A 27,348-nucleotide genomic window follows, 5' to 3' on the forward strand; every position below is an offset into this window, starting at 1 on the left:
TGGAAGATCAGGCAGTAGTTCATGTAGCCTGGCCCTTGGTTGTGGAGGACTTTGTATGCATGGTTCAGCAGTTTGAACTAGCATCTCCTCTGGATGGGTAGCCAGTAGAGGTCTTTCAGGTGCTGGGTTATGTGTGCCCTCTTGGGCGGTTAAGGATCAGTCTGGCTCCAGCGTTCTGGATTGCCTGAACTCTTTGCAAGAGCTCTGTTGAGGTGCCGGCATAGAGTGCATTGCTATAGTCAAGCAGGCTGTTGATGAGGGCCTGAGTCACCGTTTTCCTTGTGCTGATGGGGATCCATCTGAAGATTTAGTGGAGCATGCGTATCGTGTTGAAGCAGGCTGAGGTGGTGGTGTTGACCGGTTGTTTCGTGGGAAGTTCCCTGTCCAGTTTGATGCCGTGGTTGCAGGTGTGGTCTTTCGGCATGGGGGTGGGTTCGAGCTGCTCTGGCCACCAGGTGTCGTCCCAAAGAGTGGTATGTCTGCCGAAGATCAGAACTTTAATTTTGTCCATGATAAGTTTCAGGCAGTTGTCTTTCATCTATGGCGAGACGTTCTTCATGCAGTTGTGAAAGTTAGTTATCGTCACAGTGGGGTTCGTTGAGAGTGAGAGGGCGATCTGAGTGTTGTCGGTTTAGGAGATGATGTTGATGTTGTGTAATCGGATGATGTCTGTGAGAGGACTCATATGGATGTTGAAGAGGGTTGGGCTGAGGGACGAGCATTGGGGTACTTTGCAGATTTATGGTTGGGTTGCAAGGTGAAGGAAGGGAGGACTCTCTGAGTGCGTCCCGTGAGAAAGGAAGCTATCCATCTGAGCGCATCATCTGCGATTCCAATCTGGCATAGTCGAATGATGAGTATGTGGTGGGAGACGTTGGTGAAGGCCGCGGAGAGATCCATGAGGGTGAGGGTGGCTGATTATCCTCTGTCGAGTAGGGCTCAGATGTTGTCTGTTGCCACGATCAGGGCTGTCTTGGGTGCTATAGTTTGTTCTAAAACCTGACTGAGATGGGTCCAGCAGTTTGTTTCTATCCAGATGATCAGTGAGTTGAAGGTTGATGGCCTTCTCCAGGACTTTAGCAGGAAACGGGAGGAGGAAGATGGGACTGTAGTTCTGGAGCTCTCTGGGGTCTTCTGAAGGTTCATTGAGGGCTGGTATAACCTCTGCATTCTTCCATGTGTCGGGAAAGATGGCTGTAGTTATGGATGCATAGAGGATGGTAGTGAGCTACTGGCTGATATTGTTGCTTCCAAAGTTGAAATGTCAGTGGGGCATGGGTAGGTGGGTGCTCTTGGGTAGATGGCGTTTATCAGGGCGATAGTTGTCGGTGGGCTGAGTTGTTCCCATCCAGTAAGTGGGTAATTGGTGGTTGTGATTGATCGGTTTAAGAAGAGGTCAGTGGGTTGGTGATCGAAGTTTCTGTAGAAGGTTTCTGTATGAGCCTGGCCTAGTATATGGTGCACACATATTTAAGTGAAGCACCTTGCTCTAATCCAAGCAACCCTTATGGTGATTTTAGGGGTCTTTGATAACCATAGAAACCTCTCATACTGGTAGCTGTGGAGAGCAGACTTCAGGCTTATCTTAAAGGAGTGTTAAGCAGCTTGTTTTACCAGATCCAATCATGTAGTGTGGGTTAAATGAAAAAGTACCACACAGTGTATATATAAAAATATGTCTATTTATTACACAACACTCACTAACACATTGGTATATGTCCTACCCAGTGGTATAAACACAAATACATGATAATACTTCACTATTGTAAATAGGTAAGTAAGAACAAAATACAGTTGTTGCCAGGGGGAGACCAAACCATATACTAAAAAAGTGGAATGCGAACTGCGACCGAAGTCGGACTTGGACCAGGAGACTCAGATGAGCTGGAGACACAAGGAACCACCCAAGGTAACCCCACGGAGGCTGTGTGCAGAATGGAAACATAGCCGAGTGTCCAATATAAGTCAACGGGAAAGTCACAGTTGCAGTTTCATAGAAGAAGGAGCCTTCCTAGTGGACCCTGCCCATGGAAGACAGAAGGTTGAAAAGTCACCAATCCCAGGAACCAGCATACCTACACCAGGAAAGTCGGGTGCATAGGTGCAAAGTGACATCGGAAACCGCCGTAGACCACGATGGAGGACTTCAGAAAAGATGCCACTGGAGAAGACTGCACAAGACTCAGGTGGAATACAATGGTGGATTCTTGAAGTGAAGAACCTGCATGCAGAGGGGACAGAGTCTATGCCACTTGGAGATGACCAGGAGGCATGGAAGAGCAATGCCACCGATGTCAGATGGTTCAGAAGAGTTGACGGTGACCTTGTCGCTGCAGCTGTGGGGACCAGGTGACACTGAGGAAGACCAGGAGCCGTTCCACATCAGAAGTCGAGAACCAGGTGGTCGGTGTCCACCAACAAGCCTTGGCAGCTGCAACAGGCGTGGAAAGAAAAGAAGGAGAAATGTTTGGACCAGCAATGTCCAAGGGACTCACCACAAGCAGGAGAGTCAGAGCAGGGTCCGACTGGCTGTAGCGGGCACCAGGCGTTTCCCCGGTAGGCCGGAGCCGGTTTTGTCACTGGGGGCGGTCTTCAATTTTGTCCCCTTGTTACAAAAGTGAGAGGTGCCTTTTACTACCTCCCCACCTTCGCCCTCCCAGGACCGGTCGAGCAGCAATCTGCCAAGGCTGATTGCTGTTCCCAGTCCGGCCCTGGAGCCCAGTGGAGCAGAAGAAGACCCTCGAGAAGACCCTACAGACCTAAGGCACAGGAGTCGCAAGAGGACCTTGAGCATCGCACCAAAGATGAAGACCCACATTGCAGAGGATGCAGTGAGGATGCTGTACTTGGTGGCGGAGATCAGTAACGAGGGATTTAACTCAGGACTTGGCACAACACGACTTCACCAAAAACACAAATTTTTTCAGATTTTCCTGTTGAAACGAATCGCGGAATAACAGTATATGCACCATGTAACAACAATGGTCTTCTAAAGATTACAAGAGCCTTGGGAAAGCCCCATGCCAAAGGGCCACTAGGGGATAAAACATGTGCCGGATAAAACCCGTGCCGGCTGCCAAAAATCACAAACCAATTGATGTAATACTAGGAGTACGATGAAAATTTGGATTTGTGAATTAAAAAGAAACAAAAACACAAATGAAACAGGACTCAGTGTCTTTTTAGATACCATATCTACAGGTTGAAATTACAAACATCATATTCATAACTAAACAGGATGGCACACTCATCCCATTTTATAACTATTTATAATAGAGGCAAGTAAGGTCCAAAACCTCGAGTAAGCATTCTATCACCAGGAAAAGAGGCCTTACCTTCAAGGGAGAGAGCGCTTGGACCTAATACCTAGAACACCAGGACGCTGTACTTGGCAGTAGGAGATGCTGGAGTCAACAAGCATTGGTAACCGCAAGTTGGCACGGTGTACAAGGGTTTGGTCCCAGCGGTTCCAACGCGTGATACTGGCCTCAAAATTGCAGAGATGACAGGATAGGCCTCGAGGGAGTTAAATAACCAACACCTGCATTGTTGAGCCTTTCGAAGTTTGTGGGACGTCAGGAGCAGCAGACCGGTCAGCTTTGTTGCGGTGTCTGCAGCTGCAGGGGAGTGACTCCTTCACTCCAAGAGAGATTACTTTGGGTGTCCTTGATGCCCAAAGGTCTGTTGAAGGTCCTGGTAGAAGCAGAGACACAGATTCCGAAAAAGGCTTGCAGAACAGCAAGAGCAGGAGCAGCAGGAGTCTTCCTTGATGCAGTCTCGGTTCTAGAGAAAGTCCAGCGAAGTCCAACTGTCCAGACAGGTGAAGAGTGACGTGGTTTCAGGCTTGAGTCTTGTCCCATGAAGAATCTGAGGACCCACCCAGAGGCAAGCCCTTAAATACCCTAGGCAGGAGGTTATGACGAGTCAGGGGTTCCTCCAAAGGAGGGGCTAGATAGAGAGGAGGATATTCCTGTGTCCTTTGTCCAGTTTTGCACCAGAGCGGGAGACAAGGGCTCCCTGAACTGGCTCAAACTGAAGTATGCAAGAAGGGCACCACATCTGCCTTTCAAAGCACTCTGGTGGTGCTAGCCAGCACCCCCACCCCAGCCCAAAACACCAAGGCCTGTCTGGGAGGTGGTCAATCAATCAATGAATCAATCAGGGGATTGGTAAAGCGCAACTACTCACCCAAAAGGGTCTCAAGGTGCTGAGGGTGGTGGGGGGGGGGCAAAACTCTTGGGAGTTCACTGTGTTTCATCGAAGAGCCAGGGATTGAGGTCCTTCAAGAACTTGGGGAGTGTTGGTGTCTGTCGTATGTGGAGAAGGAGGGAGTTCCATGCCCTGGCCGCGAGGAGGGAGAAGGAGCGTCCTCCTGTGCTGGACTTCTTGATGCATGGTACTGATAAAAAGGAGAACTGGGCTGAGCGGAATGAGAGGCAGTGGTTCAAATAGGCGGGTCCGGTGTTGTGGAGGGCCTTGTGGACGTGGGAGAGAAGCTTGAAAGTGATTCTCTTCTCGACAGGGAGCCAGTGTAGTGTTTGTAGATGTGGCAGTGTCATGGTAGGTTGAGGACTAGTATGGCGGCGGCGTTCTGGACGTTCTGGAGTTTGTGAATGAGGTTCTTGTTGACCCCAGCATAGCGTGCATTGCCGTAGTCCAGTCTGCTGCTGATGAGGGCATGGGTGACGGTATTCCTGTGTTCGAGAGGGATCCAGTTGAAGGTCTTTCAGAGTAGGCGGAGGGTGTGGTAGCAGGAGGAGGTGACAGCATTGATCTGGTGGCCCATTTTAAGTTCGGAGCCCAGGATGATTCAGAGGTTGCGTACGTGGTCCGTGGGGGAGAGAGGGTTCCCGAGGGCGGGGGGCCATTATGTGTCGTTCCAGGCGTTGGGGTGTGGGCCCATGATAAGTACTTCGATTTTGTCCATGTTGAGTTGTAGGCAGCTGTTCTTCATCCACCTGGCGACTGCTTCCATTCCTTCACACTTCCCTGTGACAGGAAACCTATTGTTCTACCTTCCCCTGCTCGAGCTCAGCTCAGCAGGAGGACAGAATCGTTTCTGGGGTTGGCAGCAGCACTAGCTTGCTGGCAGACCCTGAAAGGCTGTGACTAGGAGTACTGAGAGCTTCCCGGAGTAGCCCTCCAGTGCATGGAATCATACCTCCAACACCGATAACCATGTTGGGGGTATGATTCCAATATGTCTGATACTAAACATGCCCAGGTTCAGTGCAGCCACTATATAGTTAGACATCTCATAATGACTGATGTCCACTGTATGTATTAAAATGGCTGGCCAAACTTACAAAGCATGGAGAATCGACTCTGGGGTTTATAGAGGTGTCCTGCTTATGCAGGGGCACCCTCACAATTATAAGCACTCAAGCACTCAGGACTGAAGAGTTTTCCATAGGGGTGACTCATAGGTTTAAAGTACAGTGACCTCAGATATAAAAAAAACATATATCTGTCTTGAGAGGTGCAAGCATCAACTCACACAGGCTGCAATGGCAGGCCTTTAGTCACAGCTTAAGTGGACTCCCATGGGTGGCACAATATATGCTGCAGACCATTGGAGTCCCATGGTGTGCCTGTGCCCTGGGTACCTCAGTACCATATACAAGGGTGCACCAGTAGCCAATTGTAGAGGTACAAAAGTACTCACCATGGTCAATTTAGTTTAGGGAAGAAAGCACAGTTGCTGGGGTCCTGATTAGCAGGATCCCAGCATAATAGGTCTAAAACATACTGACACCAAGCACAAAGTTGGGGTATTCATGAAAGCAGATCCTACTTTGCTACACAATAATGTAAGGGATGAGACTAACCTTGCCCAGTTGAGGCTTCATTTTCTAATTGGAAATATCTGGAGAGTCCATCTGTGCTGGCATTGATACTCCCAGGTCTATGTTCCACAGAAAAGCCCATCCTCTGTAGAGAAATGGACCACCTCAAAAGTTTGGGATTTTCACTCTTCATTTGTTTAAGCCATAAGAGGGAATTATGGTTTGCCTGAACAATGAGTGAGTGCCAAATAGGTATGGCATCAACTTCTTTAATGCCCAGACCACAACAAAGGCCTCCCTCTCAATAACTGACCAACTATTCTCCCTAGGGGCCAACCTTCTGCTTGTAAAAGCTACTCTTTGATCCTGGCCATCTGCAGTAAGTTTCGACAATACTGCACCTACCCCTATCTCAGAAGCATCTGTCTAGACAATTAAGGTGTTAGAGTAATCAGGACTTTGCAGAACTGGTGCAGAGCACATGACCTGCTTCAGGGTCATCAAATGCCTTCTGGCAGCTAACTGTCCACTGTAAGTAAAATCTTTATTGGTTTTTTTTTTTAACAAACTTTTTATTGTATATAAAGTTTGGCAGAGGCTTACAAAACAGTACATGATGACAATATATCCAGACATCTTTGTTTTTCCAGGCAACCGTACGGGGATTTTACAGGCATTCCAATTGTGAACAACGTCCCCTCCCTCAGATTCCAACCTCTCCCTCACTTCCGTCTTCAGAGTCCTCCTCGCCCGCATCCCCGGAGGCTCACAGATAAATCCCCTGAATTTATTCCACGCCCCCCACACTCTGCTCCATTTTTTCGGACATCCTCGATGAATGTAGACTGCTCTCTCGGCCATCATAGCAGTGTCCAGATCTCTACACCATGTGGCCAGTGTTGGCGACTCTGTTGCCCCCCCATTTCTGTGCGATGTTGCGCTTTGCTACTAGTATCCCCAGCGTGGCCCATTCTTGCAATGGGCGCGTGAGGTCGTTTGGTTCCCAAACATTTAGCAAGCATCTTCTGGGTTCCGGCGTCAATTTTTATTGTTTTTGATTAATTAAAACCATTACAAAAATACATTCTAATAAAACATTTTGGTTAATTGACTTTTCGAACGGTATTCTTATGTATCAAAACATGCATGAGTAATTTGAAAGTGCAGAGTGTCCATAATTCATTTTGCTCGGAGCCTCTGGAGTCTATACACAGGTTACAGTACTGCTGGTCCTTTGCTTAGATGCTACTAGAAGCAGAAATTCAACAAGCTTCCCATTTAGTTGTGGGTCCCTTGGGTTAAAGCATGCAAGTACTGTTTGTCTCCGGGTACGTAGGCCTCGTCCATTAAAATGAGTTTTTTGGAGGCGTACCCTTTCCTTTTTTAGCTTGATGCAGGAGTATATTATATGTTCAATGTCCTCTTTTCCAACTCCTCATAGCCGGCATAAGTTCCCATAGTTCTTTCTTAGCCATGTTGGAATATGAGGTATGGCTGGTAGGATTCCTAACGAACAAGTTACTTACCTTCGGTAACGCTTTTTCTGGTGGATACAGTATCTGCCTGTGGATTCCTCACCTTGTGAATATCCCCTGCGCCAGCAACATTCGGAAACTTTTGTAGCAGTCCACGCCGATGCGGTCGAAGACGGCGTCACAGAGACACGGCTCCGCTCGCGACTCCGCTGACGTCACCGGCTCCATAAGAAGACCCCATCGGCGTGATGACGTCAGTTCCGCCCCTTTTTTCCGTGACTTCGAGGCACACGGACGGACTGACAGCAATATATACATAAACAGTATACACAGTACACAATATGCATATCAACACACACAGTGTGGAGAATAAACATCAAAGGACTAGAAATAACATAATGCCCTTGACAGTAAAAAACACATTTGAAACCATCAATAGAATTACAGCCATAGAATTACTGGTATAGAAGGATGGACAACGGGGAGGCGGGTGGGTCAGTGAGGAATCCACAGGCAGATACTGTATCCACCAGAAAAAGCGTTACCGAAGGTAAGTAACTTGTTCTTCTGATGGATACATCTGCCAGTGGATTCCTCACCTTGTGAATAGATTCCACAGCAGTCCCCACTCCCGGAGGAGGGTGTCCACCCTTCTACACCAGAAAATCCTGAAGAACAGAACGAGCAAAATGCCCGTCCCTCCTCACCTCAGTGTCTAAGCAATAATGTTTTGCAAAGGTGTGAAGGGAGGCCCAAGTTGCCGCCCTACAAATATCCTCCACAGGAACCCCCCTAGACAAAGCAGAGGTGGAAGACTTTGCTCTAGTAGAATGAGCCCTCAAACCCGACCGGAGGCTCCTTACCAGCTAGGGAGTAGCAGATCTTGATGCATAGTACAATCCATCTGGAAAGGGTGCGCTTGTGCACCGCACGACCCTTTCTGCAGCCAGCAAAGCCCACAAAGAGATGGTCATCAATCCTGTAGTCTTTTGTCCTGTCCAGGTAAAAGCTCACCGCCCTCTTAGGGTCCAAACGGTGAAGTCTCTCCTCCTCCTTGGAAGGGTGAGGGGGAGGATAAAAGGAAGGAAGGGTAATGGATTGCCCCAGATGGAAGGGAGTTACCACTTTAGGCAAAAACGCAGCCCTGGTCCGGAGCACCATTCGTTCAGCATGCACAGTCAAGAATGGGGGTTTTGAACTAAGAGCTTGAAGCTCACTTACCCTCCTTGCCGAGGTGATTGCAATGAGGAAAACCGTCTTAAAAGACAACAGTCTCAAGGGACACTTATGTAAGGGCTCGAAGGGAGAACCCATAAGATAAGTCAGTACAAGGTTTAAGTCCCATTGAGGTACAATAAAAGGAGTAGGAGGAAATTTATTTGTGAGGCCCTTGAGAAACCTAAGTACAATAGGTGATTTAAACAAGGACGGCTGATCCGGCAGGCATAGGAAAGCCGACAAAGCCGATAAATATCCTTTAACTGTAGCCACAGCAAAGCCTTGCTGAGCAAGAGAAAGGGCAAACTGCAGAATGTTAGACAAACGAGCCTTCAAGGGATCAATTGACCTCTCTCCACACCAGAGAACGAATTTAGACCATCTGTAGGAGTATATGGATTTGGTGGAATGTCGCCTGGCCGATAAAATAACATCCACCACATCTGGAGGGAGAGAGAAAGAATTCAGGTTGCCCCGTTCAATCTCCAGGCATGAAGGTGTAAGCTCTGGAGGTGGGGGTGTAGAACCTGCCCCTCCGACTGCGAGAGGAGGTCTGCCCTCAGAGGGAGACGGAGCGGAGGGCACGAGGAGAGGTGGAGAAGATCTGTATACCACACCCTTTTCGGCCAATCCGGGGCGACCAATATAACTTGGGCCCGGTCTTGGCGAATCTTCCTCAGAACCCGAGGAATCAAGGGTATGGGAGGAAACGCGTAAAGGAGTCGTGAGCTCCAACTCAACTGAAACGCGTCCCCCAACGCCCCCTGCATCGGATACTGGAGACTGCAGAATGACGGGCAGTGCGCGTTCTCGAAAGTGGCAAACAGGTCCACCCAGGGTGTCCCCCACGTCCGAAAGACATGACGAACCACCTCCGGATGAAGCCTCCACTCGTGGTCGGCGGAGAACTGCCAACTGAGACTGTCCGCACGCACGTTCAGAACTCCGGCCAGATGATTTGCCATCAGACAAATCTGATGGTCCTGAGCCCAGGACCATAGACGCAGGGCCTCTCTGCAAAGACAAAGAGACCCCACACCTCCCTGTTTGTTTATATACCACATCGCGGTAGTGTTGTCCATCAGGACTTGAACAGACTGACAGCGAAGGGAAGGGAGGAAGGCCTTGAGCGCCAAACGAATCGCCCGCAATTCCAGAAGGTTGATGTGAAGCAGCCTTTCCTCTGGAGACCAAAGACCCTTGATCTCCAGATCCCCCAGATGAGCACCCCACCCTAGAGTGGATGCATCCGTTATCACTGTGGCCACCGATGGAGGTAGATGAAAGGGCTTTCCTTGGGACAGATTGCCCTCCACGCTCCACCAAGACAGATCCGCTGCAGCTTCTCTGGAGATCCTCACAGACTCCCTGAGATCTCCCCTGTGCTGATACCACTGCTTGCGGAGGCACCACTGGAGCGCCCTCATGTGCCAGCGTGCATGGTTGACCAACAGGATGCAGGAAGCGAACAGACCGAGCAGGCGAAGGACCTTCAGAACTGGAACGACCGCTCCGCTGTAAAATAAAGGAATCATTTCCTGAATGTCGAGAATCCTTTGAGGAGGAGGGAATGCTCGACACACAGTAGTGTCCAGTACCGCACCTATGAACAGGTTGCGCTGAGAGGGCACCAGGTGAGATTTGGGCACATTGATCGAAAAACCCAATCTGTACAACAGCCGAGTTGTATCCCGCAGATGGAACAGCACCTTCTCCGACGACTCCGCCTTGATCAGCCAGTCGTCTAAATAAGGGAAAACCGAAATCCCCGACCTTCTGAGATGGGCTGCCACCACCGCCATCACCTTTGTGAAGACTCGAGGTGCCGAAGTAAGACCAAACGGGAGGACCGCAAACTGATAATGTTGCGACCCTACCGTAAACCGGAGATACTTCCTGTGCGACTTCAGAATGGGGATGTGAAAATACGCATTCTGCAAGTCGAGCGACACCATCCAGTCCTCCTGATTCAGCGCCTGAAGAACCTGCGCAAGGGTGAGCATCTTGAACTTTTCCTGTTTCAGGTAAAAGTTCAGGATTCTGAGGTCCAGTATCGGACGCAATCTGCCGTCCTTCTTGGGAATCAGAAAATACCGGGAGTAGCATCCCTGACCCCTCTCCTGCTCTGGAACCACCTCTATCGCACCTTTCTGAAACAACTTCAGGACTTCCTCCTGCAGGAGAAGACGGTGGTCCTCCGAGCAAGCCCCTTGGCAAGGAGGGTAATTTGGAGGGAATTCCCGAAAGGGAAGGGCGTACCCATTTTCTACAAGATTCAGAACCCAGAGATCTGTAGTTACAGATTCCCAATCTTGTAGAAAATGGGTAAGCCGGCCCCCCACAGGACCAGCATGATCCGGAATGTCGAATCTAGGGCTGTTTTGCAGTGGTGGGAGGGGCTGAGGAAGAGGAAGAGGAGGAGGAGAGTTGACGGCCACGTGAGCGACCTCTAAGCCTTCCTCTATATCCCTTGGACAGAGAGCCCTGCTGCTGCTGCTGCTGCTGCTGCTGGGTTGGTCTGTAGGAACGAAAACTTGCCCTTCCAAAACCTCTGTACCTCTTGAAAGTACCTCTCGGCTGGGATTGAAGGCCCAACGACCTAGCCGTAGCCTTACTCTCTTTGAAGCGCTCGAGAGCAGCGTCAGCCTTCTTCCCGAACAGACCAGACCCATCAAAAGGTAAGTCCAATAAAGTTGACTGGACATCAGAAGAGAATTCGGAGGACTTAAGCCATGCACCCCTCCTGGTGGCAACTGAAGACCCCATGACCCTGGCAACTGAGTCTGCTGTATCCAGGCCACTCTGAATAACCTGGCGAGCAGCCGCCTGGGCATCCGACAGAACTTCATTGAATCCTCCTCTATCCTCCTCTGACAATTTTGGCGCCAACTTTTTAGCCGAGTCCATAAGCGCATGGATATAGCGCCCCAACAGACAAGTCGCATTTGAAGATTTTAATGCCATACTGGCTGATGAAAAGACCTTCTTGGCCGATTGGTCCACCTTCTTTGCCTCCCTGTCCCCTGGGACTTGAGGAAATGCCCCTTTCGACCGTCCAGAACAAGCCGCCTGAATTACTAGGCTTTCAGGTGAAGGGTGTGAAGATAAAAATTCAGGATCCCCTGGAGCCACCCTATACCTTCTTGCGACTACCTTTGAGACTGCAGGAGCTGAGAAAGGCTTGCGCCATACATCCAGCACAGGCTCCAAAATTGCTTCGTTGAAAGGCAACAGAGGCTCTGAGACCGCAGTTGGAGAATGCAACACCTCAGTTAAAATATTGGACTTGAATTCGGTGGATGGCAATTGAAGGTCCAACAACTCCGCAGCCTTTCTAATCACTGCATGATAGGGTGCTGCGTCTTTAGAGGGTTCGTCTGATGGTGGAGTGATCTCCCACTCCGGAGACAAATCCAGACCACTTGCCTCCTTCAATTCGTCGAACACCTCATCGGATTCGACCAATTCCCCCTCTTCAGCCTCTTCCATCAGAAAGTGTCTCTCCTCTAGCACTCTCTGCGCCTCCCTTCTCGAACGGATCCGCACCTGCGGCGCCGTGATCGAATCCGACGGCGCCGGCAGTGGCGTCGAACGCGGATCAGCTGGAGCAGCCGGCGTCGAACGAAGTCGAGTCGGCGCCGGCGAAGAGGGAAGCGGCGTCGATGCTCTCGGCGCCGGCATCTGCCAAGACGGCGTCGCTGGGAAGAACGGCATAAACGGTGCTTGAGGGTAAACCTGCGGCACTCCCAGATTGAAAGCCATCGGACCCATCGGACCCATAGGTGCACCAGAGGTATACATGGCCCGTGAGAACACCCCATACATTGCATTGAGATAATGCGAGGGGTCCTGACCTGGAGTAGGGAAAGCAGGATACTAGTCAGGTAGCACCGGACTCGGGCCTATCGGCGCCGACGGTGGAGCAAGCGGCGTCACAGACTCACCCGGAGCCTGACGATCCTCATCCTGTGCCGGAGTCGGAGACGGAGCCGGAGGACTTGCAGGATCTGGAGATGGAACCGGCGCCGGGGATTCAGCCGGAGCCGGCGAAGGCACCGGAGAAGATGGAACCGGAGGCGAAGTCGGGACAGGAGAGGGAGACACTGACTCTCTCCGACGTCGAGCCGGCGATTTCGACTTTGACGTCGAAGCCTTATGATGCGACGAATGCCTCCTCTTTTTCTTATGCTTCTTGCTCTTTGAAGCATGTCCCGAAGTCGACTTGGAAGCCGACCTCGACCTCGACCTGGATCTTCTTCTTCCTCTTTTCTCCTTCTTCTTCATCCGGGCGATAAAGAGCTTTGCTTCTCTCTCCTTAAGAGCCTTCGAGCTCATTTTCCTGCAACTCGAACAACCTCCCACATCATGGTCCGAGGACAAACACCAAACGCAATCGTCGTGCGGGTCGGTGATGGACATGTGCTTGCCACATTCTCGGCAAGGCTTAAACCCAGACTTCCTTGTCGACATTTTTAGAAGATAGACAGAGAAATCCAGAAAACATACAAAGTAACCAGAACAGCTACCAGTAACGATTCCCGAAATCCGTTGGCGTCGTCGGCGCGGAAAAAAGGGAACTGACGTCATCACGCCGATGGGGTCTTCTTATGGAGCCGGTGACGTCAGCGGAGTGGCGAGCGGAGCCGTGTCTCTGTGACGTCGTCTTCGACCGCATCGGCGTGGACTGCTACAAAAGTTTCCGAATGTTGCTGGCGCAGGGGATATTCACAAGGTGAGGAATCCACTGGCAGATGTATCCATCAGAACTATGTTTTAGAAAGGCTTCTTTAGACTTCCTAGAGTACCCCAGTTCAAAGTATGCCTGTAGCCCAAATGATTTTTAGCTGCACAGTCATCCATGCATGGCTCCTGTGTGCAAAGGCAGTTTTATCTTCTGTGAGAGAAAGTTTCTTTTTTTTTTAAGTTTGAGTTTATTGAAGAAGTAAAGGAGGGAAGGAGAAGGGAGGGGAAAGGGGTATAATCATCATGATAAGCATATACAAAGAATAAGCATTCCAACAGAAACTCTCATTAAAAGCAAAAATAACAAGCATGAAGTTTACATGAACAAAACCTACGTATAGGAATGAAAAATACCATATAAAATAGTAGAACGTAATATCATAGCATAAAGGCATTAAAGAAACAAGAAAATCATGGTGGCTTACGCACCTCAAATGTGTCAGGGTCTGGAGAGGCGTGTGCTGGAGCAAAGGAGGAGAGATAGGATACCAAAGGGAGCCAAATCAGATCACGTTTAATTGCTAGGGAAACGGGAGATACGTAATTAGTATCTAGGCGGTGATGGAAGCAAACTGCATTCCACCAAGAGAGAAACAAGCTTCCTAGGACCGGTTTCTGGCATTTCAGCCGTCTTCAGCCAGGCTTGCTTGAATCCAGAGTCCCTTGCTCACTTTGCCATTGGATTCAAGCAAGCCTGGCTGAAGACGGCTGAAATGCCAGAAACCGGTCCTAGGAAGCTTGTTTCCGGTCCAGGGAAGGCATGGCTTGGCAGTTCGGGCTGGACTGTTCCCATGAGGCACAGGGTCAGACTGATTTGCATATGGCCATGTCTGAACTGGGGTGGCAGAGTGGGCTAAAGAACGGTGATGGATCAAACCCAGATCTGTTGACTGGGTGTGAGTGTTTGATTGGTTCTAATGCTCCGTCCATCACCACCCCCTTTTGTACCGCTTTGTTCGCCATAAGTTGGCAGGGTATGCTCAGACGTGAGTCCCTTGCTCACTTTGCCATTGGATTCAATCAAGCCTGGCTGAAGACGGCTGAAATGCCAGAAACCGGTCCTAGGAAGCTTGTTTCCGGTCCAGGGAAGGCATGGCTTGGCAGTTCGGGCTGGACTGTTCCCATGAGGCACAGGGTCAGACTGATTTGCATATGGCCATGTCTGAACTGGGGTGGCAGAGTGGGCTAAAGAACGGTGATGGATCAAACCCAGATCTGTTGACTGGGTGTGAGTGTTTGATTGGTTCTAATGCTCCGTCCATCACCACCCCCTTTTGTACCGCTTTGTTCGCCATAAGTTGGCAGGGTATGCTCAGACGTGAGTCCCTTGCTCACTTTGCCATTGGATTCAAGCAAGCCTGGCTGAAGACGGCTGAAATGCCAGAAACCGGTCCTAGGAAGCTTGTTTCCGGTCCAGGGAAGGCATGGCTTGGCAGTTCGGGCTGGACTGTTCCCATGAGGCACAGGGTCAGACTGATTTGCATATGGCCATGTCTGAACTGGGGTGGCAGAGTGGGCTAAAGAACGGTGATGGATCAAACCCAGATCTGTTGACTGGGTGTGAGTGTTTGATTGGTTCTAATGCTCCGTCCATCACCACCCCCTTTTGTACCGCTTTGTTCGCCATAAGTTGGCAGGGTATGCTCAGACGTGAGTCCCTTGCTCACTTTGCCATTGGATTCAAGCAAGCCTGGCTGAAGACGGCTGAAATGCCAGAAACCGGTCCTAGGAAGCTTGTTTCCGGTCCAGGGAAGGCATGGCTTGGCAGTTCGGGCTGGACTGTTCCCATGAGGCACAGGGTCAGACTGATTTGCATATGGCCATGTCTGAACTGGGGTGGCAGAGTGGGCTAAAGAACGGTGATGGATCAAACCCAGATCTGTTGACTGGGTGTGAGTGTTTGATTGGTTCTAATGCTCCGTCCATCACCACCCCCTTTTGTACCGCTTTGTTCGCCATAAGTTGGCAGGGTATGCTCAGACGTGAGTCCCTTGCTCACTTTGCCATTGGATTCAAGCAAGCCTGGCTGAAGACGGCTGAAATGCCAGAAACCGGTCCTAGGAAGCTTGTTTCCGGTCCAGGGAAGGCATGGCTTGGCAGTTCGGGCTGGACTGTTCCCATGAGGCACAGGGTCAGACTGATTTGCATATGGCCATGTCTGAACTGGGGTGGCAGAGTGGGCTAAAGAACGGTGATGGATCAAACCCAGATCTGTTGACTGGGTGTGAGTGTTTGATTGGTTCTAATGCTCCGTCCATCACCACCCCCTTTTGTACCGCTTTGTTCGCCATAAGTTGGCAGGGTATGCTCAGACGTGAGTCCCTTGCTCACTTTGCCATTGGATTCAAGCAAGCCTGGCTGAAGACGGCTGAAATGCCAGAAACCGGTCCTAGGAAGCTTGTTTCCGGTCCAGGGAAGGCATGGCTTGGCAGTTCGGGCTGGACTGTTCCCATGAGGCACAGGGTCAGACTGATTTGCATATGGCCATGTCTGAACTGGGGTGGCAGAGTGGGCTAAAGAACGGTGATGGATCAAACCCAGATCTGTTGACTGGGTGTGAGTGTTTGATTGGTTCTAATGCTCCGTCCATCACCACCCCCTTTTGTACTTCTTTGGGAATTAAACAGATTAAAGCCTGTTGGAAGGAGCCGCTTGAAGAACCTGCTGCAAGGAAAGATTGGAATAATAGTAAACAGTTTAGGGAGAAGTAGAGAGGCAAAGTGGCTGTAAAATTCAATAGTGAAACCATCAGGGCCTGGAGACTTACCGTGCCGCAATTTAGAAACAGCATGGGAGATTTCAGAAAGTGAAATATCCCGCTCTAGGGCAGTAAAATCAACGTGAGAAGCTAAGGGGGAGGGAAGCGAATGAAAATATGAAAGAAGATCCGTGGTCTCTGGGATGTGTTCGGGGGTATAAAGATTCTCATAGAATTTAACAAACTCAGAAAGAATGTCTTTATCTTTAAAGCAAGAGTTCCCAGTGGAAGTCTTAATGGACTCAATCTTTGTACGCTCCTTTCTTATTTTTAAGTAATTGGCCAAAAGTCTTCCCATTTTTTTCTTACCCCCATAATACCTGGAATTACATTTTAGCAAAAGGTTAGAGGCAGCATCAGTTGTAAACTTATTGAAGGAAATTTTCGCATCAATAAGCTTTTTAAGAGAAATCTCAGATTTAGAAGCATGATAGTCAAGCTCTAAAGTCTTAATATTAGCTAAAATGCGTTCAGACTTGGCTACTCGAAGTTTCTTTCGTCAGGCTACAAAATTAATAATAAAACCTCTAGAAGCTGTTTTAAAAGAATCCCAAACAGTAACAAATGAGGAATCAGGGGTATGATTGAGAAGGAAAAATTCAGTGGCAAAGGCAATAAATTCAGAACAAAAAGTAGGTTCCAAAAGCAAAGCATTGTTGAAACACCATCTGCCAGAGTGAGGGGAAAAAAGAAGTAAGTCAAGGTCCACATGAACCGGAGCATGGTCCGAGATTAGGATGGAGCCAATGTCAGAGCGTATAGCGTGCTGGGATAGGGATTTACTAAGGAAGATATGATCAATGCGGGATTGTGATTGATGTGGGGGGGGAGTAAAAACTGTATTCTCTAAGATCAGGATTACACAATCTCCAGATATCCACCAAGGCATTATTTTGAAAGGTGTTAACAAATTGAGAGTGCATCCTAGAGGGGACAAATTTAACATTGGAATGACTATCGAGGAAGGGATCAACAACTTGGTTACAATCTCCCCCAAGAAGTATGTAATCTCCAGAAAGGGAGGACAGCTTAGTTGAAATAGAGGGCCAAAATAATCTGTCAATCCCTGTTGGAGCATACAGATTAAAAAGAGTAATAGGAATATTATCTATAAGCAGTGTAACAATAACCCATCGACCATCAACATCACATTCTGAAGAAATTGAGGAAACATTTAACTTTTTATGTAATAAAATCACAACACCATTTTTCTTGGAAACTGTGGGGGAGCAAAAAACATGACCCACCCAACAACGCTTGAGTTTCAAAGCCTCAGTTTCAGAGAGATGAGTCTCCTGAAGGAGGGCAACATCAGACTTAAGTCTCGCTAAATGTGATAAAACCCTTTGCCTTTTAATGGGATTGTTTAAACCCTTAACATTCCACGATGTAACACGGAATGGAACAGCAAAGAAAAACAGCTAACAGCAACATGCTTATTGTTGCAGAAAAATAACTTGAGAAAACTGAGAGAGTTGTGACGAATTGATGAAGGAGAGAGGGCAGAAGGAGAGAAAGCAAAGAGGAAGAAAAGGAAAAGAAAAGAAAGAAGAAACCACTATAGAAAAGAAGGAAGAAACCACTATCTGTGAGAGAAAGTTTCTTAATAACCTTGTTTACGATGTGCTTAAAGTGCAAGTGCGTTGTTGGGATTTCCCATAGGTCGACTAGTCCAGTGATGGCCAGTGATTCCTCCAAGTATGCTTTAGCCGGCGAGGTGGATGTGCTGCACAGTGCTTTCCAGAGCTGGTGGTTCAATGTATTGCTGGCAGAATTCTTAATCTTATGACAGCACTTGATGTACGAGCCTCGCCTTGCGAGGAGTTGCTTCGTTAGACCAAGCTCAAGCCGAATCTGTGCTGGGGAGGTGTATGGCGGGAGGTTTAGCATTACTCTGTATACTTTTGCCAAGGTGGTATCCAGCAATGTAGCGTCCCTGCCTCTTAGTGCCTCGCTGCTGTATGTTACTGACGATGGAATTTTTGCTTGCGCAACACGAAGAAGTGGGGGAAATGTTGGTCCTGTCAGTTTTGTTTTAAGTTGCCTTAGCGTTGTCGCAGTTGCCATTCCTTTCCTCTTGATGGCCATAAGCTGGTTCGCGAATTGGCCCCCCTTGTCAATCATGACACCTAGGTACTTATACACATCGCAGTTCGCAATTGCAGTTTTTCCAAGCAACCAAAAATTGGACTTTTTTTCCATTAATTGTCAAAGTTTTAGTTTTGTCAATGTTACCTTCTAGATAGTTCTCATCAGCGTACCCATGCAGTGTGTTGAGTAGCCGTTGTAGACCTACTTGGGTGTGGCTAGTTAGAACAACATTGTCCGCATAAGACATACTTGAAATGGTTTTTCCTCCTATTTGAGGGGCGTGCGCATTGCAAGCAGTGAGGGTTGTTGTCAAGTCTGCTGTATAAAGGTTAAAAAGAAAGGGTGCGAGGACGCACCCCTGCTTGAGGCCTTTAGTTGTTGGTATGCGCCTCGACAGGTGGGAGCCATTGCCGAGCTTGACCTGTATCCACATATTGGAGTGTAATTCTATAAGGAGATTCAGGAGGGACGGAGGAACCCCCCAGAGAGCCAATTTCCTCCAGAGGGTCGCTCGATTGACATTGTCGAACGCCGCCTTAAAATCCACAAAGCAAAAGTGGAGAGTTTGTTTGGTTAAAATTGCTTTGTCGATGAGTAATGACATTGCTTAAAGGTTGGTTGTTGTTCCAGTCTCTCTACAGAACCCTGTTTGGCTAGGGGGAATAATATTTTGCTTTGTTGCCCATTCTTGTAGCTCAGTAAATAGGTTCCCCGCAAAGTATTTTGCCTCTACATCCAGTAGTGCAATTAAACGGCAGTTTTTTAGTAGGGTTTTATCCCCCGCTTTATAAATGAGTGAAATGATGGAGCCCTTCCATGATGCGGGCAAACACCCGTTCTGACCAGTATTCTGGATATTGTTTAAAAAGAGCTGGTGGAATCCCATTTGGACCAGGTGCTCCTTCTTTTCTCCCTTTGGATATTTGTTCCCTAATCATGACGGCATCGATTTCAATTTCCTCGACCTCGTCAGTCTTTACAGTTTGAAATTGGGGTGCAGGCTGGACATCCTTGCTGATGTTTAATCCAGATACCTGTTGATTGAAATGACATTCTAAAAAAGATGTACAGTTGTTTTCTGTTATGTGTGTTGTTAAACCACCATGTGCCGGTTGTAAGAATGTATTTATTGTCGCCCAAAATCGGGCACTGTTATTTCCTTTGGAATCATGATGGAGTTTGGCCCAGAGTTTGTTTTTTTGTGATTTTCTTATGTCCCATTTATGTTTCCTAACTTCGGCCTTGATCTTGCTGAGCGGTCGGTATAAGTCCTTATCACCCGGGCGTAACCTCTAAGTCCTTAGTAATTTGTTTATAGCTTTTTTAAGGCTGTTGAAGGTCGACCTTTGTGCGCTCGTAGCCTTCCCTGCAACTGTTGGATTGTTGAGCGGGAAGTGTCGAACTACAGATGAGTAGGAATTTGAAAACATGGCCGTAAAGGTTTCCCATATGAATGTGTGATTTCCAGTAGTGTGGTTAAGGTCATTTAGTTGTTGTTTTTCTGCCAGGAGCATCTCCCTGGAATTTGCTATAGATGACTTAATTCTTTTAAGGTTTATTGTGTGGCATGCATGCTTTCCAACCGGGTTTGGGATTGATTTATCTGGTAGTGCATAAATTGAGATTTCCTGAGGCCGATGATCACTTTCTCATTTGTCTCCTAGGCAATAGCCTATTATGTGTTGGAAGAATGAAAGAGACACTGGGGTGTAGTCAATTGTGGAGGTTACGTGACCTGAGTGAAATGAGGCGGCTGGTGGGGAGTCATCAACAAATCTGCCATTTAGCACCCTTAGGCCAATGTTCTCTAGGTCTTCTAGCAGCTCTGAGACGCCCTTAGATGTTCTTCCGTGGACGCTTTGTGATTGAGTGGGAATGTTCCAATAAAAAGACTGGGCTTGAATGTCTTCATTTGGGGTGGTACCTAATATGTGTTGATTAAAGTCACCTGACAAAATGAAGTTTGGAGTAGGGTGTGTAATCATGAGTTGATAAAGGTGTTCAATCAATATTTTTGAGCCTGTTTTTTCTTTTTTAGATTTAGATATATATTAATTAGCAATACCTCCTCCTTTTTTCCACAAAGATTTAATTGAACCTTTGTGGTGTTTACAGCTGGGAGTAGAGGCAGTAATTCCTGCACACTATGGATTTTTGTTATTTTGATGTAAGTAGCCAGGCCGCCTGATAGACTGCCGTAATTACTTTTCCTTAGGGCGGGAGTGTGGAAACAAGTGTATCCCTCTACTTGCAGAGGCTCCTCTTGCCATGTTTCCTGCAATAAGATAATATAGAAAGTTTTTAAATAATCAAGAAATTCGGCGTCTGCGGCCTTGTTGTTTTGCCTGTTAATGTTCCATGAGCATATCCTCAGGGGTAATATACCTGAATTTCCACAATACCTCATTGAGTTTCTCTGTCACTGTGGGTGACCGGATGTGTTAATGGTTCTAGTGATCCGAAGATGAACAGGGGCTACTGCGTTGTTAGCAACTGTGCTCGTTTGTGTGTTCTCGGGCCCCCCTAAGTACAGACAACGTTTTATTGCTTTTGCGGTGTCACGGGGCGGAGCAGCCAAGGGACTATAGTGCACCATTTTTGCTTGAAAACTCTACAACAAAACAACCTCTTCTTTTGCCACAACAGGAAGAGTGGAAATCCCTCGCAAGTCCACCTTCGCTTCGACAGGAGGACTTTCCCTTTAACAGGAGCACACCACCTGAAGACCCCGCCCCCTGTGCTGACGTGGAGTGGTGGAGGCCAATAAGCTCGGAGGAGACCAGGAAGAGTGTGTGGTACACCGCCGGAGGACGCGAAGCACGGAGGAGCAGCAGAGAACCGGAAGAAGACAAGAACGTGGAACAAAGGGGAGACCGAAACCCAGACGAATCGGCAGCGATTACCGAAGACGCCAGTCGGAGCGCAGAGCAGGCAGCCGAGCCGAGACTTCGCCAGGACCACGTTGTGCCCCACCACGCTCCAGGAGGAGCGTGGCTATCTCAGGTACGTGGGAAGTTTGCGGGCTGGGTAGGGAGGCGGGTGAGGTCCGACGACTAAGGGACAGAGCCCCCTCCTTTTCCCCTTGGAATAAGGTACCCTCCCCTGCACTCGCACAACCTTATTTCTCTTGCCAATGATGTGTTGCACTGCGTGGTTTTCCCCTCACTACCTTCCCCGTTTTGGCTTGGGCACTCAAAAGACAGATCACTCACCGTTATTCATTCTCTCTTTCTTCTCTGCCATGAGAGCAAACACCTGACCCAGGAGAACAGAAGAATCCCGTCCCCTCTCTGAAGACTTCGGAGGAAGACCTTACCAGCATTCTCCACCTTACGAAAGGATTTACTTCTCTCGTACCATGATCTAAATCTAAAACTCAGGACTTAAAAAGAAGACGTGTACTGTTTAAATAAAACTAACTTAAAACACTAAGACCAGCGGTCCTGCCCCTTCCTTTGAACCCACTACACTGGTGTCAGAAGTGGGATACCGTAGCCATCTGAGCAACAAAAATGGACACTTTAATTCAACATCTCGTGGAGGGACAAACTTCGTTGGGCTATGGAAAGACAAATGAAAGCTGCTGAAGCAGACCGAGATGTATTTAAAGACACCATCACCAGACACATAGATAGCTTGCAGAAGATGATGTCAGAACGGCCCACGGCCTTCCTCCCAGAGCCCCGTATGACGCCACATCAGCCCTCAGGTATAGCACTACAAAAATACGTGGCCGGGGAGGACCCGGATGCATTTTTGCTGAACATTGAGCGGGCTGCTAGGGCCTGTGGGTGGCCCACGGAAAAGTGGCCTTTCTTTCTTGCCCCCCTTGTTAACGGGAAAGGCCCAGGTGGCATACCAAGTAGCCAACCCCACAGGGGATACCCCTATTGGGATAATAAAGGCAGTCATCCTGGATCATTTGGGGCTGGATTAGGAAGCCTATAGGGTAAGGTTCCGAAAAGAGAAGGGCGCTCCAGGGGAGAATCCCAAAACCCTGTTCTTCCGACTTAAAATGGCCGCTGATAAATGGTCAACCCCTGCAACCAGTTCCAAGGAGGAAATCATGGATAAGATATATTTGGAGCAATACCTAGATGCTCTTCCCTACCATACACAAAAAAGGTTGCTCCAGCACACGCGTCTAACTACTGAGCAGGCCATAGAGATGGCCACCTCCTTCTCACGAGCACAACCACGTATCACCATGGGAGATGCCGAGAAATCAACCCGGATGATCACACCTAAACCGGAAAAGAAACATCGTCATGTTCCAGACACCCCGAAGCCCGGAATGGGAAAGTCTGACGCGCCGAGCATAAAGAGTCCCCAGTGTTTCGACTGTGGGGAATGGGGACATATAGCCCGCTTCTGTCCCAGGAAGAGAGCCATGGAACAACCCATGGAAGTGGGGTACATGCCAAAGTCCATCCTGTACACCGCAGAACTAGGGAGCGCCTTTCATGTAAGTGTACAAGTGAACGGAAAGACCCTCAAGGCCATGTAAGATTCCGGGTGCAGGCAATCGGTCATCCAAAAGACCCTGGTACAGCCCAGCCAGCTACAGCCAAACACCACAGTATCCATAAGGTGTGTACACGGGGACGTAAAACCATATCCCCTTGCCACCATACAGGTAACACTTGAGACAGGGCTATCTTATCAAGTCAGAGTGGGGGTGATGGAGGGTCTCCGAGAAGAACTGATACTAGGCACTGATATTCCTGAGTTTCTTGACTTACTTGAGAAACAAAATACCCCACGATAGAGAGGGAGTGTCTGGCAATCAAATGGGCAGTAGATAAACTGAGATACTACCTAGAGGGTCATCCCTTCACTCTGTATACTGACCACGCTCCCCTGCAATGGATGAGCAGAAACAAAGCAAACAACCCTAGGGTTCTCCGTTGGTTCCTCTCCCTACAACCCTTCACGTTCACTGTAAAACGTAGGAAAGGGATAGAAAACGGTAGTGCAGATTTCCTGTCCAGGGTGTTCCCGCTCCCCGAGCGGGAGAATCCAGGGGAGGAGGTGTGTCACGGTGCGGAGCAGCCAAGGCACTATAGTGCACCATTTTTGCGTGAAAACTCTACAACAAAACAACCTCTTCTTTTGCCACAACAGGAAGAGTGGAAATCCCTCGCAAGTCCACCTTCGCTTCGACAGGAGGACTATAGGGTAAGGTTCCGAAAAGAGAAGGGCGCTCCAGGGGAGAATCCCAAAACCCTGTTCTTCCGACTTAAAATGGCCGCTGATAAATGGTCAACCCCTGCAACCAGTTCCAAGGAGGAAATCATGGATAAGATATATTTGGAGCAATACCTAGATGCTCTTCCCTACCATACACAAAAAAGGTTGCTCCAGCACACGCGTCTAACTACTGAGCAGGCCATAGAGATGGCCACCTCCTTCTCATGAGCACAACCACGTATCACCATGGGAGATGCCGAGAAATCAACCCGGATGATCACACCTAAACCGGAAAAGAAACATCGTCATGTTCCAGACACCCCGAAGCCCGGAATGGGAAAGTCTGACGCGCCGAGCATAAAGAGTCCCCAGTGTTTCGACTGTGGGGAATGGGGACATATAGCCCGCTTCTGTCCCAGGAAGAGAGCCATGGAAGAACCCATGGAAGTGGGGTACATGCCAAAGTCCATCCTGTACACCGCAGAACTAGGGAGCGCCTTTCATGTAAGTGTACAAATGAACGGAAAGACCCTCAAGGCCATGTTAGATTCCGGGTGCAGGCAATCGGTCATCCAAAAGACCCTGGTACAGCCCAGCCAGCTACAGCCAAACACCACAGTATCCATAAGGTGTGTACACGGGGACGTAAAACCATATCCCCTTGCCACCATACAGGTAACACTTGAGACAGGGCTATCTTATCAAGTCAGAGTGGGGGTGATGGAGGGTCTCCGAGAAGAACTGATACTAGGCACTGATATTCCTGAATTTCTTTCAGGAGGACTATCCCTTTAACAGGAGCACACCACCTGAAGACCCCGCCCCTGTGCTGACGTGGAGTGGTGGAGGCCAATAAGCTTGGAGGAGACCAGGAAGAGTGTGTGGTACACCGCCGGAGGACGCGAAACACGGAGGAGCAGCGGAGAACCGGAAGAAGCGAAGAACGCGGAACAAAAAGGAGACCGAAACCCAGACGAATCGGAAGCGACTACCGAAGACGCTGGTTGGAGCGCAGAGCAGGCAGCCGAGCCGAGACTTCGCCAGGACCACGTTGTGCCCTGCCACGCTCCAGGAGGAGCGTGGTTATCTCAGGTACGTGGGAAGTTTGCGGGCTGGGTAGGGAGGCGGGTGAGGTCCGACGACTAAGGGACAGAGCCCCCTCCTTTTCCCCTTGGAATAAGGTACCCTCCCCTGCACTCGCACAACCTTATTTCTCTTGCAGATGACGTGTTGCACTGCGTGGTTTTCCCCTCACTACCTTCCCGTTTTGGCTTGGGCACTCAAAAGACAGATCACTCACCGGTATTCGCTCTCTCTTTCTTCTCTGCCATGAGAGCAAACACCTGACCCGGAAGAACCGAAGAATCCCGTCCCCTCTATGAAGAATTCGGAGGAAGACCTTACCAGCATTCTCCACCTTACGAAAGGATTTACTTCTCTCATACCATGATCTAAATCTAAAACTCGGGACTTAAAAAGAAGACGTGTACTGTTTAAATAAAACTAACTTAAAACACTAAGACCAGCGGTCCTGCCCCTTCCTTTGAACCCACTACATGCGGGTTGTTCCTTCTCTTGCTATATCAAGTAAGGGGGAATCGGTATCCTGTATTATAGAACACAGTGGATTGTATCCCCCAGGTTTTAAAGGTTTCCTGTTCTTTCAAGACTTTATTTGCGATTTGTTTGGTCCTCCAAGTGGCTTTGGTGGATTCCATTCCTTGTGCTTTGTCCAGCTTTACGAATTCTATTGAGAGAAGATCAGTAGAACGTATAACTTTTAATGTTGGTGTTGTGCCTAGGAGTTGAAGAATATTCCCTCTGTTCAAGATATTGAAGGGTCCTTCCGATTCGTATTCTGGGGTGAAGATAGTAATGGCAGAGTTCCTTGTTTGGTTAATTAGAGGATTTTTTGCAAAGTTTGGCCCCAAGTGATTTTCTCTGATGCCGTTTGTGGATTGCTGAATCGGTCCAATGGAGATGTCAGGAAGTAGGGGCTCTTGGAACCATGGGCCTGTGGATCCTTCTAAGACACAATCTGAATTTAAGGTTCGTGTTACAGAGAATTGTGGTAGTCCTCAGCTCGTGAGGTGCTCCCTGCACTTCATTACAGGCTCTACTTGTATTATCGTTTATTTGATTTGAGTCCTGAATAATCCTGTGAGCTGGCAGCTCGATTTGCAATGTTGGTGTTTTAGGATTGGCGCCCAGTAGAAGTGGCAAATGTAAGGTTGAGGTTGAGGCCAGCTCCTGGTTTGGACCGTGGGTAAGAGGGGGCTCCCTTACCTCATTTGGTTGTGACGTTTGGCTATTGGTGCTGTCGTCCTGTATCAATTTGGCTTTAGTTTTCTATTGCCTTGGGTGTCGGTTTGACCACTGAGTGATGACTGGGCTGCCCCCAAAGGTGGTATTTTCACTTGTATCGCATCCGTGTTTACCATAGATTAGGTTTCCTTTGGCTGATTGGACCTTCCCTCAACTTCGGGGATGTGTGCTATAGTTGTTTGTACTTGCGCGTGCTGCAGTGAGGTTTTTGTTGTAAATCGAGGATAAAAATTTGTGAGGCTCAGAGATGATATTTTATTACGACCGTTTCTCCTAAGTTGACGGCGTCGGTTAGCATTCTGCTTTGGTGTTTGCTCCTTGGATAATGAAGGGGTCCTAGAGTACGGGCTGCCCTCACGACAAATTGGAGGGCTATTGCCTGAGTTTTTATGGACAACAGGATCCCTTTTCCGTAACTCAGGCACTGCTTTATTTGAGTTTGTCCTTGATTTCTCTTTATTTGGGCCCTTTGGCAGGCCTTCAATAAGAGTGGAAACAATTGAGGGGAGTGACGATAATTTATCAATAATAGGACCACAGCTGCAGTTCAATTTTGCTTCCTGCTGGGCTCTGCTAATTAAAAGGTTTAGTTGACCTTGCTTCTCGTCTATTCCCCCCACAAAGAGGGCCAGAGTGTCTAATAGTGTCAACTGCAGGTCCATTTTATCTGAATGGTAATGTAGTACATCAACAGCTCGTTGCATTGTATTTAATAAGATGTCCCATGTGTTCGATGCCTGTTTCCTAGTTTGAATTGGTGAACCAGAGTTCAAAGTCGGAGTTGGAGGGTTTTTACGTTAAATTGAGTTGTTAGTCGCTGTTTATTGTTCATTTCCTTGTTTCGCACTTTGATTTAAATTGATACTAACTGTAGGCGGAAGCTGTTTTTGAGGAGTATCCAATGTGTAGGATGCTATTTGGTCCGCTTACTCCTGTGATCCCAGGTAGGAGAAGGGATCCTGCCCATACCCCCTGGAAACCGGGAAATCCGATGAGGTTTCAGCGGACTCTTTGGGGATATCGTGGCTGCCCCCTGTTTCCGCTCCTAAGGACATTTGGGCCGATTTGATGGTCTCTCGATGTAATGACAGATCGTAAGGGAATTTGTGGGGGTCTTTTTGAGGTGAGACTTTGAGAAGGTGTTCGCGTTCAGGAGAGTGATTCAATTTATGTCCACTTGAGTCCTCCTGCCCTAAGTTTGTAGCCTTGCCGTTCTTTGTTGTAGACTTTTGTAAGTTTTGTGTTTCCTTCTGCTTATTGAGGTTGATTGAGTCGGTTATGGCATTGCAGGTTAGGGTGGGGATGGACAAGAATCGACAGATGGCATGCTCCTCCACCTGCTTTTCCACCTCCCCCTCTTGAGAGTCAGACAGGCTGCTAGTTTTGTGTTTGCAGATTTTTTCTGATGTTAACAGGGGGACCATAGGTTGGGCCGCAGGAGTTCCCGCTGTAGCTTGTACCGTGACTAGTGTGGTCGGTGGTTGTAGGGGGAATAGGGGGAGGAGTGGATCTTGAAGGCCCAGAATATTGCCACTGGAGGAAAATATGGACGATGCTGGGTCCTTTAAAAATTGGAATTTTGAGGAGATTTTTGGTTGGTATAGATGAGCTTGGTGACTTCCAAGGTTCTGTACTAGGTTACAGTGGGCCTCTACTTCCTCTACTTCCTCCGTGGCTGTTACCAAAATTGTTGTGCCTGGTTTTGTTGTTCCATATTGTCTGGCTTTGCGCACAGTGACCATAGGCTGTCCCCTTTACCTGC

At 48.5% G+C, this 27,348-nt stretch overlaps 1 protein-coding gene across 1 annotated transcript in view; it reads right to left on the reverse strand.

Annotated features, from left to right (window-relative positions):
• The window catches only part of LOC146801336 (uncharacterized), a 918,316-nt gene that overhangs the window by 672,819 nt on the left and 218,149 nt on the right, over positions 1-27,348 (reverse strand). The gene's annotated exons all lie outside the window — the stretch shown is intronic.

The sequence above is a fragment of the Triturus cristatus genome, chromosome 8 (assembly GCF_964204655.1).
Source record: "Triturus cristatus chromosome 8, aTriCri1.1, whole genome shotgun sequence".
Taxonomy (NCBI): domain Eukaryota; kingdom Metazoa; phylum Chordata; class Amphibia; order Caudata; family Salamandridae; genus Triturus; species Triturus cristatus.